Consider the following 10,722-nt stretch of genomic DNA (forward strand, 5'->3'; position numbering starts at 1 on the left):
AGTGTGGTTGCGAAGCCGTAGATCCAGCACATCGCTGCGCGGCCGTGTTTGACGCCGCAAATGGGATAAATTATGATAAATTTGTTCGAACTACTACCTCCGTCTAAAAAAAAGCTTCTCCACTTTCTCGATGTGTCCATGCACATCCGTATGTATGATTTGAATTCTATCCCAACTTGATTGGGAATATTGATATGTATTTAATCCGTGAGGCTGGTACATGCTTTCACTTTTGGGATCCCTTCACTTTTATAAGATGTTCATGCATGCTAAAATTATAGCACAACTAGGAAATTGTACGCCAAAATACAGTGGTTACAACCACACCAAAATACAGTACTACCTCTGTCCATAAATAGATGCCAAAAATTTATCTAAATTTGAATGTATCTAGACATAATTTAGTGTATAGATACATCCGAATTTAAATAAATTTTTGGCATCTATTTATGGACGGAGGGAGTACTATATAGCTGGTGGGGACCCCTTGTCAGTGAGAGGACGCGACGGTTCGCATCGGCCACTACCAACTGATCCATTCTCTCCTCTCATCTCCACCACCGCCGCTCCATTCTCTCCTCTCCACATCAAAATGCCGCGCCGTCTGAATACCACCTACTCGATGCTTGGCCTTAACGGCCGCACGCTGCCTCCACCACCACCACAGCCAGAGCCGGAGCCGGAGCCGCAGGCCGACGTGGAGTACAGCTCCGCCGACGATGAGGACCCATGGTTCGCGGCGTGGCACAAGGCCTACATCACAGACGCAGAAGCAGAGGCGGCGGAGGAGGCAGCGCCGTCGGGCGAGCCGGAGCAGGCGGCGATCCTTGCATCGCTAAACGTGCAACGATACCAGCGGTTGAAGGAGGAGTAGCGCGAGTTCGTCAACGACGCGAATCTCGAGCACGTCCTCGAGATCTCGCGCCAGCGAGCGGCCACGGAGGAGGCGGGATGGCGCCTCATGGAGGCGGAGCGACAGAAGCTCGCAGAGCTCAACGCTCATCGCCACTACGAGGCGTTCGCCCGCCAGCACGCGAGCCGCGCCGAGATCGAAGCTTCTCGGGAAAAGCTGGAAGCGCGGGGATAGCGCCGCCGGCAAGCCCCTGCGACGCCGGCCGCCATGCTCCACCGCCACATGCGCGAAGCAAGGGAGGAGAAGCGGGCACGGACGCAGACGGCAATGGCGAAAAACAACGACGAGGCAGGGCGTCCCAACCGACGGCCAGTAGATCAGGATTAAGTTTAGGGTGTTTAAGTTTTAGTTATGTTTAAATTTGAGCTACTTTTGTATAAATTTCGTATGAATTTGGGTTTCTAAATATCATTTTAAATTTCAAAATCTATCGGGGTTGGCGTATGGGGGGCGCCGGTGTGGGAGCAGCATCCCCAAATTTTAAATTTCAAAATACTATTTGGGTGCTGCCGGTGGAGATATATGGTTTTCTCTAAATAAACAGACGACCCCACTGGTCATTGGCTGCGCAGCCCCACAGAGCGGCAATATATGTCTTTTCCTGAAAAATACACGACCCCACTGGTCATTGGCTGCGGCAGCCCCACAGAGCGGCAATATATGTCTTTTCCTGAAAAATACACAACCCCACTGGTCATTGGCTGCGGCAGCCCTATAGAGCGGCCCCATTTTCCATTGGCAGCACCGCGTATACAATCAGGAAATAAAATGGCCCACACGTCAGCGATAGATGGATGACTGCTCCGACGTGTCTCCTGACCCTACCCGTCAGCACGAGACGGTCAGGGAGGAACTGCCCATGTGCAGCCCCACTCGTCAGATTAACGGTCAAGGCCTCTGACCAGACGGCAATCGGCTGTTCCAGCATCTGCGAGGGGTTTCAAACTAGAGGGAGGGGAAAACTAAGGAAAAACTAACGAGCTGGGGAAAACTGAGTTCAACTAAGGGCCCGATGGCACGGAAATAGAAAGCCCCTTCAAGAAATACTTGACACTTGATATTCTTCATCAGTTTCTTCTTATTGTAGCCTTGAAGCCAACATATGATTCAAGCATTGCCTATGGACAACTCCTACAAATGTAACTCAACACAAACATTAGTCCGTAGGGATTGTCATTAATTACCAAAACCACACATGGGGGATCCATGCACTTTCAGCCGGGGACACAAGGCATTTACTTACCTGCAGTATTGCTTGAAGAAGAGAGAAGAGAATACTTTTCCATCCAGTTCCCCGAGAGTTCGATATAAACCCTCGCAGGCAAACAGAGCCCGTGAGGCTCATGCAGTCGCGAATCCGTAGGAGCCGCGACTAATGCGGACCTTAGTCGCGGTTCGGGAGGCGAACCGCGACCAAAGGCTCCGGGCCCGTGGCGCGTCGGTCAAGCGGCTGCACGTGGGGCGCGGAGTAGTCGCTGTTGGCCGGTGCCAACCGCGACTGAAGCAGGTGCTCGAAGGCTCTTAGTCGCTAGGCCAGGCCAACCGGGACTAAAGCCCCCCCCCTCATATATACCCATCCAACAGCCAACACTTAGCCATTTGGAGCCATTCTTCTTCACAAACTTCACAAGTGGGTGTTAGGTTTGCTTTTGGTTCCTCTTATGCACATAAGGTGTTTGATGAAATGCCCCAAGAGCATGAAACATGATATGAAGTGTTGGAGCCACACTTGAGCTTTCTCATTTATTTTTTCCCTCCTCGATCGCGGTTAGCAACTTGAACCTTTCATGTGTCGTTGATAAAATATGCATGTGTGTGTAGTTCATTGTTTAATTTATATTGTTTGTAGCTAGTTAGTTTAACAAATGCATGATGGTTAATTATATATTTTATATTATAATAATGCAGATGAATCGACAATGGATGTACGGTAACCGACTCTCCGTCGAGTTCAAGACGGGTTTGAAAGATTTCCCGTAGTGGCTAATGCGAACAAGCTGTGGGGGTTTTGTTATCCGTCCATGTGTTAACCGTAAGAATCGAAGTGGTTACTCTTCCTCAAGAGATGTTCATGCACCTGCTTCGGCACGGTTTCATGCCAAGCTATAATTGTTGGACCAAGCATGGAGAAAGAGGGGTTATAATGGAAGAAGATGAAGAAGGGGATGATTTCATCGATGAAAGCTATCTTGCTCATTTCGGTGATACTTTCATGGAGGATGTCAAGGTGAAGGGGAAGGTGAGGGGGAAGGTGAAGAAGAGGCACGTGATGATCCCGTTGATGATCTTGGCTCGGACCATTGCTCGATGCACGGAGACGCGTCGGAACCGAAAGAGAGAGGGAGAATTTGGATCGCATGTTAGAGGATCACAGTGAAGGCGCCTGTACTCGGATGCGATGATGGTCCGAAAAGTGCTGGGCTGCACAACCGGATTTGTCGAAATGGAAGGCACAGGCAGGTGTAGCCGATCGGCATTTGAAAACTTGCTGAAAATGTTGAAGAATATGTTTCCAAAGAATAACGAGTTGCCCGCCACTACGTACGAAGCAAAGAAGGTTGTCTCGCCCTCTGAGGTTTAGTGGTTCTGAAGATACATGCATGCATCAACGACCGCATCCTCTACCGCGGTGAATACGAGAATTTGAATGAATGTCCGGTATGCACTGCATTGCGTTATAAGATCAGAGGCGATGACCGTGGTGACGATGTTGAGGGCCGTAAACCCGTGAAGAGGGTTCCCGCCAAGGTGATGTGGTATGCTCCTATAATACCACGGTTGAAACGTCCGTTCAGGAACAAAGAGCATGCCAAGTTGTTGCGATGGCACAAAGAGGACCAGGTAAGTCGGACGGGGAGTTGAGACACCCCGCATGGAACGCAATGGAGAAAGATCGACGAGAGTTCAAAGATTTTGCAGCCGACGCAAGGAACATAAGATTTGGTCTAAGTACGGATGGCATGAATCCTTTTGGCGAGCAGAGCCCAAGCCCATAGTACCTGGCTCGTGACTCTATGCATCTACAACCTTCCTCCTTGGTTGTGCATGAAGCGGAAGTTCATTATGATGCCAGTTGCTCATCCAAGGTCCGAAGCAACCCGGCAACGACATCGATGTGTACCTAAGGCCATTAGTTGATGAACTTTTACAACTGTGGGGCAGACCCGGTGTCCGTGTGTGGGATGAGCATAAAGAAGAGGAATTTGACCTACGAGCGTTGCTTTTCGTAACCATCAACGATTGGCCTGCTCTTAGTAACCTTTCGGACTCGTCAAACAAGGGATACAATGCATGCACGCATCGCTTACATGAGACCGAAAGTGTACATTTGCCAAATTGTAAGAAGAACGTGTACCTTGGGCATCGTCGATTTCTTCCGAAAGGTCATCCAAGAAGAAAGAAAGGCAAGGCATTACAACGGCAAGGCGGATCACCGGCCGGGCCTCGCGGAACACACTCGGTCTGAGGTATTTGATATGGTCAAGGATTTGAAAGTCATCTTTGGAAAGGGTCCTCGTGACAATCGCTCCGAAGGGAGCCGACGGGCACGTAGCCATGTGGAAGAAGAAATCTATATTCCGGGAGCTAGAATATTGGAAAGTCTCTAGAAGTCCGCTCTGCAATCGACGTGATGCACGTTACGAAGAATATTTGCGTGAACATCCTAAGCTTCTTGGGCGTGTATGGGAAGTCAAATGATACAAAGGAAGCACGTCGTGACCAAAGAAGTTTGAAAGACCCCGATGACCGGCATCCGGAACGGTTTCCAAGGTCGTGCCGCCTACGCTCCGACCAAAGAAGAGAAGGTCATCTTTTTTGAATGCCCGAGCAGTGATGAAGGTCCCGTCAGGATTCTCGTCCAATATAAAGGGAATAATAAACATGGCGGAGAAAAAAGTTCCAAAACCTCGAAGTCTCACGATCGCCACGTGATTATGACGCAATTGCTTCCGATTGGCTTTGAGGGGGCTCCCTGCCGGAAAATGTTCGAGTAGCCATCGTGAAGCTATGTGCATTCCTCAATGCAATCTCTCGAAGGTAATCAATCCGAAGTTCTACCACGGTTACAGAACGATGTGATCCAATGTCTTGTCAGCTTTCGAGTTGGTGTTCCCGCCATCCTTCTTCAATATTATGACGCACCTCCCGGTTCACCTAGTCGATGAGATTTCCATTCTCGGTCCCGTATTTCTACACAATATGTTCCCCTTCGAGAGGTTCATGGGAATATTAAAGAAATATGTTCGTAACCGGTGCTAGGCCGAAGGAAGCATCGCCAAGGGCTGTGGAAATGAGGAGGTAATTGAGCTTTGTGTTGACTTTGTTCCTGACCTTAAGCCGATTGGTCTTCCTCAATCGCGGCACGAGGGGAGACTAAGTGGAAAAGGCAGGATCGGAAGGAAATCAACGATATGTATGGATGGCCATTCTCTGACTGAAGCACACCACACAGTTCTGACCAATTCCAGCTTGGTGGCTCCGCACTTTGAGAAACACAAGAATATTTTACGCTCGGACAACCCCGAGAAGCCCGAATCCTGGATTAGGAAGGCCCACATGGAGACTTTCGGCAGTTGGTTGAGAAAACATTTAATGAGTGACGATCATGTTGTAGATCAGCCGTACATGTTGGCCAAGACACCATCTTCGACTATAACGACTTTCCAAGGGTACGAGATAAATGGGAATACATTTTACACGATCGCCCAAGATAAAAAGAGCACCAACCAAAACAAGTGGTGTCCACTTTGATGCAAAGAACCGAGAATGGGCAAAAGGTCACATATTATGGTTACATAGAGGAGATATGGGAACTTGACTATGGACCCTCCTTTAGGGTCCCTTTGTTCCCAGGCAAATGGTTCAAGCTAACAGAGGTGGGGTAAAGGTGGACCAAGCAATAACGGAATGACAATGGTGGATTTCAACAATCTTGGTTACCTTGACGAACCATTCGTCCTAGCTAAAGATGTCGCTCTGAGTTTTCTATGTGAAGGACATGAGTAGCAAACCGAGGAAACGGGAAGATAAGAAAACGATCAAGTACATCATGCGATGATCCAAAGCGCCACATTGTTCTTTCGTGGGAAAAGAAACATCGTGGGAGTGGAGGACAAGACGGACATGTCGAAGATTATAATATGTTTGCTGAAATTCCGCCCTTCAAAGTGAACACCGACCCAAGCATTAAGTTAAATGATGAGGATGCTCCATGGATACGGCACAATCGTAAGGAAGCAGTGGACACAAGGGAAGAAATGATGTGTAATAATTTATTGTACCAAACTTTGTTGAATGAATCATGTGAATTATATTACCCGTGATGTGTTTGGTGTCCATTTTCGAATGATTCAATTGACTCGCAGATAGCACCGATGATACATGAAATTTGGAGTGACTAAGTCATACTCCCGCATACATGAAATTTGGAGTGACTAAGTCATACTCCCGCATACATGAAATTTGAGTGACTAAGTCATACTCCGCATACATGAAATTTGGAGTGACTAAGTCATACTCCCGCATACAGGAAATTTGGAGTGATCTAAGTCATACCTCATACATGAAATTTGAGTGATTTAGTCGAGTACTCCCGCCTCAGGCGTATAATACGCAGCTACTCGTAGTCTCTCATAGGCGCCGCCGCCGCGTACCGGTAGTCGTCGCCTCTAGGTTGCCGGCGTCGCTGGCCGCGGCCGGCCGCTGCCGCCGTCGGCGGGCGGCGCCGTGGCCTCGAACCGAGGGAGAGCGCAGCGGGGGATACCGCCGGGGCCGTGATGTAGTCCATGACGCTCTCCGCAGTCCCGCTCGTACCCGCCCACCATAGCCGACGGCCGCGCCTCGGGAAGCTTCAGAGGCAGACCGTACCTCCTCGACACCCGAAGGCGCGCGCCCTCTCGCCGCCGATTGATGAAGAAGGCGTCCCGCGTATGCTGGCTATCAGGGGACGGCCGCCGGGGATCCATCCTGCGTGCTCCGGCGTGAGGCTCGAGGCAGGGTAGCTGGTCCGTGATGGCGGCCCGGCGCGGGCACTCCGAGGGACCCGGAGGGACCCGCACGCCGCCGGCGCTTAGGTGCCCAGCCGGGGGGGGAGTATTCGCAGTCTTGAGGGCAAGGGCAGTTCGAGAGGCGCAAAGCTCCTCCACCCGCCGGTAGGTTAAGAGTGGGTGCGGTGGAAGCCATGAGAGAGTGATGAGAGACTGCAGAGATGGAGACGGTCGCCGGCCTACACCGTATGTGGTAGTGACAAATGGCGGGAAAAACGGGAGCGGGAAGACAGAGGCGTGGAAGAAAGAAAGGCGAGGGAAAAAGCGGTGGGAAGAAATTGGCGGGCAGCTCTGCTGCTGAAGAAAGAGGCCGGTAGAAATTGGCGGGAAACACCAGTGGGTGTTAGGCGGAAAGAGGCGGGAAGAAGAAATGGCGGAAGACGAGGTAGGAAGAGGGGGTCGGCGGAAATGTAGGCAGGGAAGAGGGCCAATCGAACTTTTGAATTGAATTAGTTTTATTTTTATGCACTTTTGAGAATTTGTATTTTTTTAAAATTTTGAATTGAAATTTTGTTTTTATTTTTTTCTGAATTTTTTGATATATTATTTGTATTTTTAAGATTTTTGAATTGAATTAGTTTTATTTTTATGAATTTTTTGATATATTATATGTATTTTAAACATTTTGAATTGAATTAGTTTTATTTTTCTTAATTTTTTGATATATTATTTGTATTTTTAACATATTGAAATGAATTAGTTTTATTTTTCTGAATTTTTTGATATATTATTTCTATTTTTAAGATTTTGAATTGAATTAGTTTTATTTTTCTGAATTTTTTGATATATTATTTGTATTTTTAAGATTTTGAATTGAATTAGTTTTATTTTTCTGAATTTTTTGATATATTATTTGTATTTTTAAGATTTTGAATTGGAATTAGTTTTTTTGTTCCGGAATGTTTTGAAATATTATTTGTATTTTTAAGATTTTGAATTGACAGCTAGGTTTTTTTTCGATTAGAAATAAGTCGGTGTACGTAGTCGTGTTGTGGCTGTGGCCAACCGCGACCAAAGGTCTGTTCCAGCAGAAGTCAAAACCGCCCAAAAATGAGACCAAAGGCCCCACGCCTATAAATACGCGCGGCGCGCGCACCTACCCTTCTTCCTCTCCTCGTCTTCCGCCGATGCCGCCGCCCTCTTCGTCGTCTCCGCCCGGATCGCCTCCACCGCGGCGTGCCTCGCCGACCGCCGCCCTCGTCGCCGCCGTCGATCTTCTTCCCGCGCCCCGCCCCGCCGTACGTCGTCGTCCCCTGCACACGCCGCCGAACACCCCCGGCCTGCACACGCGCGCCGCCGATCGAACCCCGCGCCCTGCACACGCCGCCGCCAGATGACGACGCGATGCCGCCGCCGCGCGCTTCGCCGCCGCCGGCCGCGACGGGGCCGCCGCCGCCAGCAGTGCGCCCCTCGCCGACCGCCCGCCCCCCCGCCCGCCCGGCTCAACGGCGCCGCCGCCGCCCACGCCGCGCGCGGCCGCGTGGCACGCGCGCAGATCCGGGCGAGATCGACGAAGGGACCGTGGCCGGCGCACGGGCCCCTTTTTTTTGTTTTTTTTTGTTTTTATTAATTATCTCACATTTTGTTAATTAAACATTGTACACTAAAATTTTCGACTTAAAAAAAGATTGTGTAAAGAAAACTAAAATTCTGACTTAAAAAAAAACTAAAATTTTGACTTAAAAAAGATTGTGTAAAAACTCAAAAGATTGTGTAAAGAAAACGCCCGAGGATCACTTCGTCCCGTGCCTCCGCCCCGTATGGTCCCACGTACCTACGTCACCGTCTTCCCCTCCATCTTTTTTTTTCTGGCCCGGCAATCTCATCCCCGGCCAAATCGAGCCGCCGCCAACCCAGCAGTGCGTCGAGCCATAGCGCGCCACTCCGCCTCCTCTCCTGCATCCCGAACCCACCTACACGCGATTCCGCTGTGCCGAGCGCCGCGAGCTGCCTCACCCCGTTGGATTCCTTGTCGTAAGGAAATCGGACTTGCCTACGTGAAGGACAATTCCGTCCAAAGTATATGCCGTTTCGTTGACCAAAAACGCGCAGGAGACTAGCCTTTTCGCCACCGCCGCCCTTTCGCCACCGCCCTTTCGTCACCGACCCCGCGGGGACACGGAGGGGGCGCGCGAGGCTCCCTCGCCTCCCCCTCCTTATACGCGCCGGCTTTTTTTTGTTTTTTTACGAGAGAGTGACCGGCACCGACCGTCCGCCACCGCCACCGCCCTTTCGCCACCGCCACCGCGTCTCCCGGGTCGCGCGGTCACCGCGAGGCGAGGTCGCATCATCCGCATACACACATCTAATACACGCGTCTCCCCTCTCGCCCCTCTCGCGCCCCTCTCTCTTTATATGTAGAAGAGATGTGATAATGCTGGCATATACACAATTAATTTGTTTTTACTACATGTTTTCGTGGACCGACATATGGCGGACGATAGAGCTGATCTCGATTCTCGACAACTATGATCCGGACCTTGAAGAACATATGTTCCGGCATCATAAAAGGCGATATTCTATATGCCGGCACTCGACAAGAAGAAGATGATATCTCTTCTTATCCGAAACCTTGAGGCAGAAGATGAAGCGGCGCCTCAAAGATAGATGAGTTAAGACAACGTCGATGAACGACCATCTTGAATTGGAAGCAAGTAACCACCTCCGCGCCGAGGTATATATATATATACATATTGAGCGTAGCCGGCGTGATACAACCAACTCCATTCGAATAAATGTGTACTAACGCCAGCCACTCTCTTTCTTACGCTAGCCCTCGGGCCGGACCGCTCGAAAAATCGAAAAGTATCGCCGCCAAAGCGTGGCGCAACCAAGACGAAGAACCAAACGTAACATGCACCATCGAGGTTGTCGATGAAGCAACCGGCGAGAAAGCCGCCGGAGCCCAAAGAAGAACGCTCACCAAGTTTATCGTTCAATGCGGAGCCGTTGTTAGAGACAACGCCCTCGACCACCGTCCAGAGAGGGAGAATGAGCCAAAGAAGGCGTCGCCTTTGGTTTCACCTTTGTCGCCACGAGAACAAAAAGGATTGGCTTCAACATGCTTATGGAAGATTGCCGTTCTACCTCCCAATACCTTGCACATTTACGAGGAGGCGGTACCAAGATTCAGAAAACAAGGAGCGGCGCAAGCTAGTCAAACAGTCATGCCCGCTAGAGATGCAGCCAACGACACCCTGGAAATACAGACAAATCTAGCCCATGACTCCAGGCTCAAGGCAGGTGCAAGACCGCATTTCAAAGGACAATATGAGAAACCGCAACATGATTGGCCGTAACTTGTGAAGCAAAGAACGAGTAGCCTTTGAAATATCGAAAAATAAGGAGTTAATGCGGCCAAGAAGGAGCACAATCATATTATGGGGCCAGAGGGTATCGTTTGGCAGCCTAAGTGGGAGAAGATGGAGAACGAGCTGACAGAGAACTGTGCACGGAGATGGGACCCAAGGGCCACAGGTACGGCATGGGGGACTACGAACCCAGAGATGGGAGTGTGTTTGGTCGCAAGGAAAATAATTAAACCCACCCAAAAGCTTATTGAGGCAATGAGGGATGCTCTGCGCAGGGAGGATCAAGTTCACCGCAGAGAACGACGCCCCGACAAAAGCCCTCGGAATCCCGAACACCGAGGACGTGTACGAGGGCGGGGCCTGGCCCCGTAGCAGGTTCCCCCGCAACGATGACCCGTACGGTTGCTGGCCGTAAGAGAAAGATGGATCGGGATGCAGATGTTGTGGCGAA

This window comes from Lolium rigidum, chromosome 2 (genome assembly GCF_022539505.1).
Source record: "Lolium rigidum isolate FL_2022 chromosome 2, APGP_CSIRO_Lrig_0.1, whole genome shotgun sequence".
Lineage (NCBI taxonomy): Eukaryota > Viridiplantae > Streptophyta > Magnoliopsida > Poales > Poaceae > Lolium > Lolium rigidum.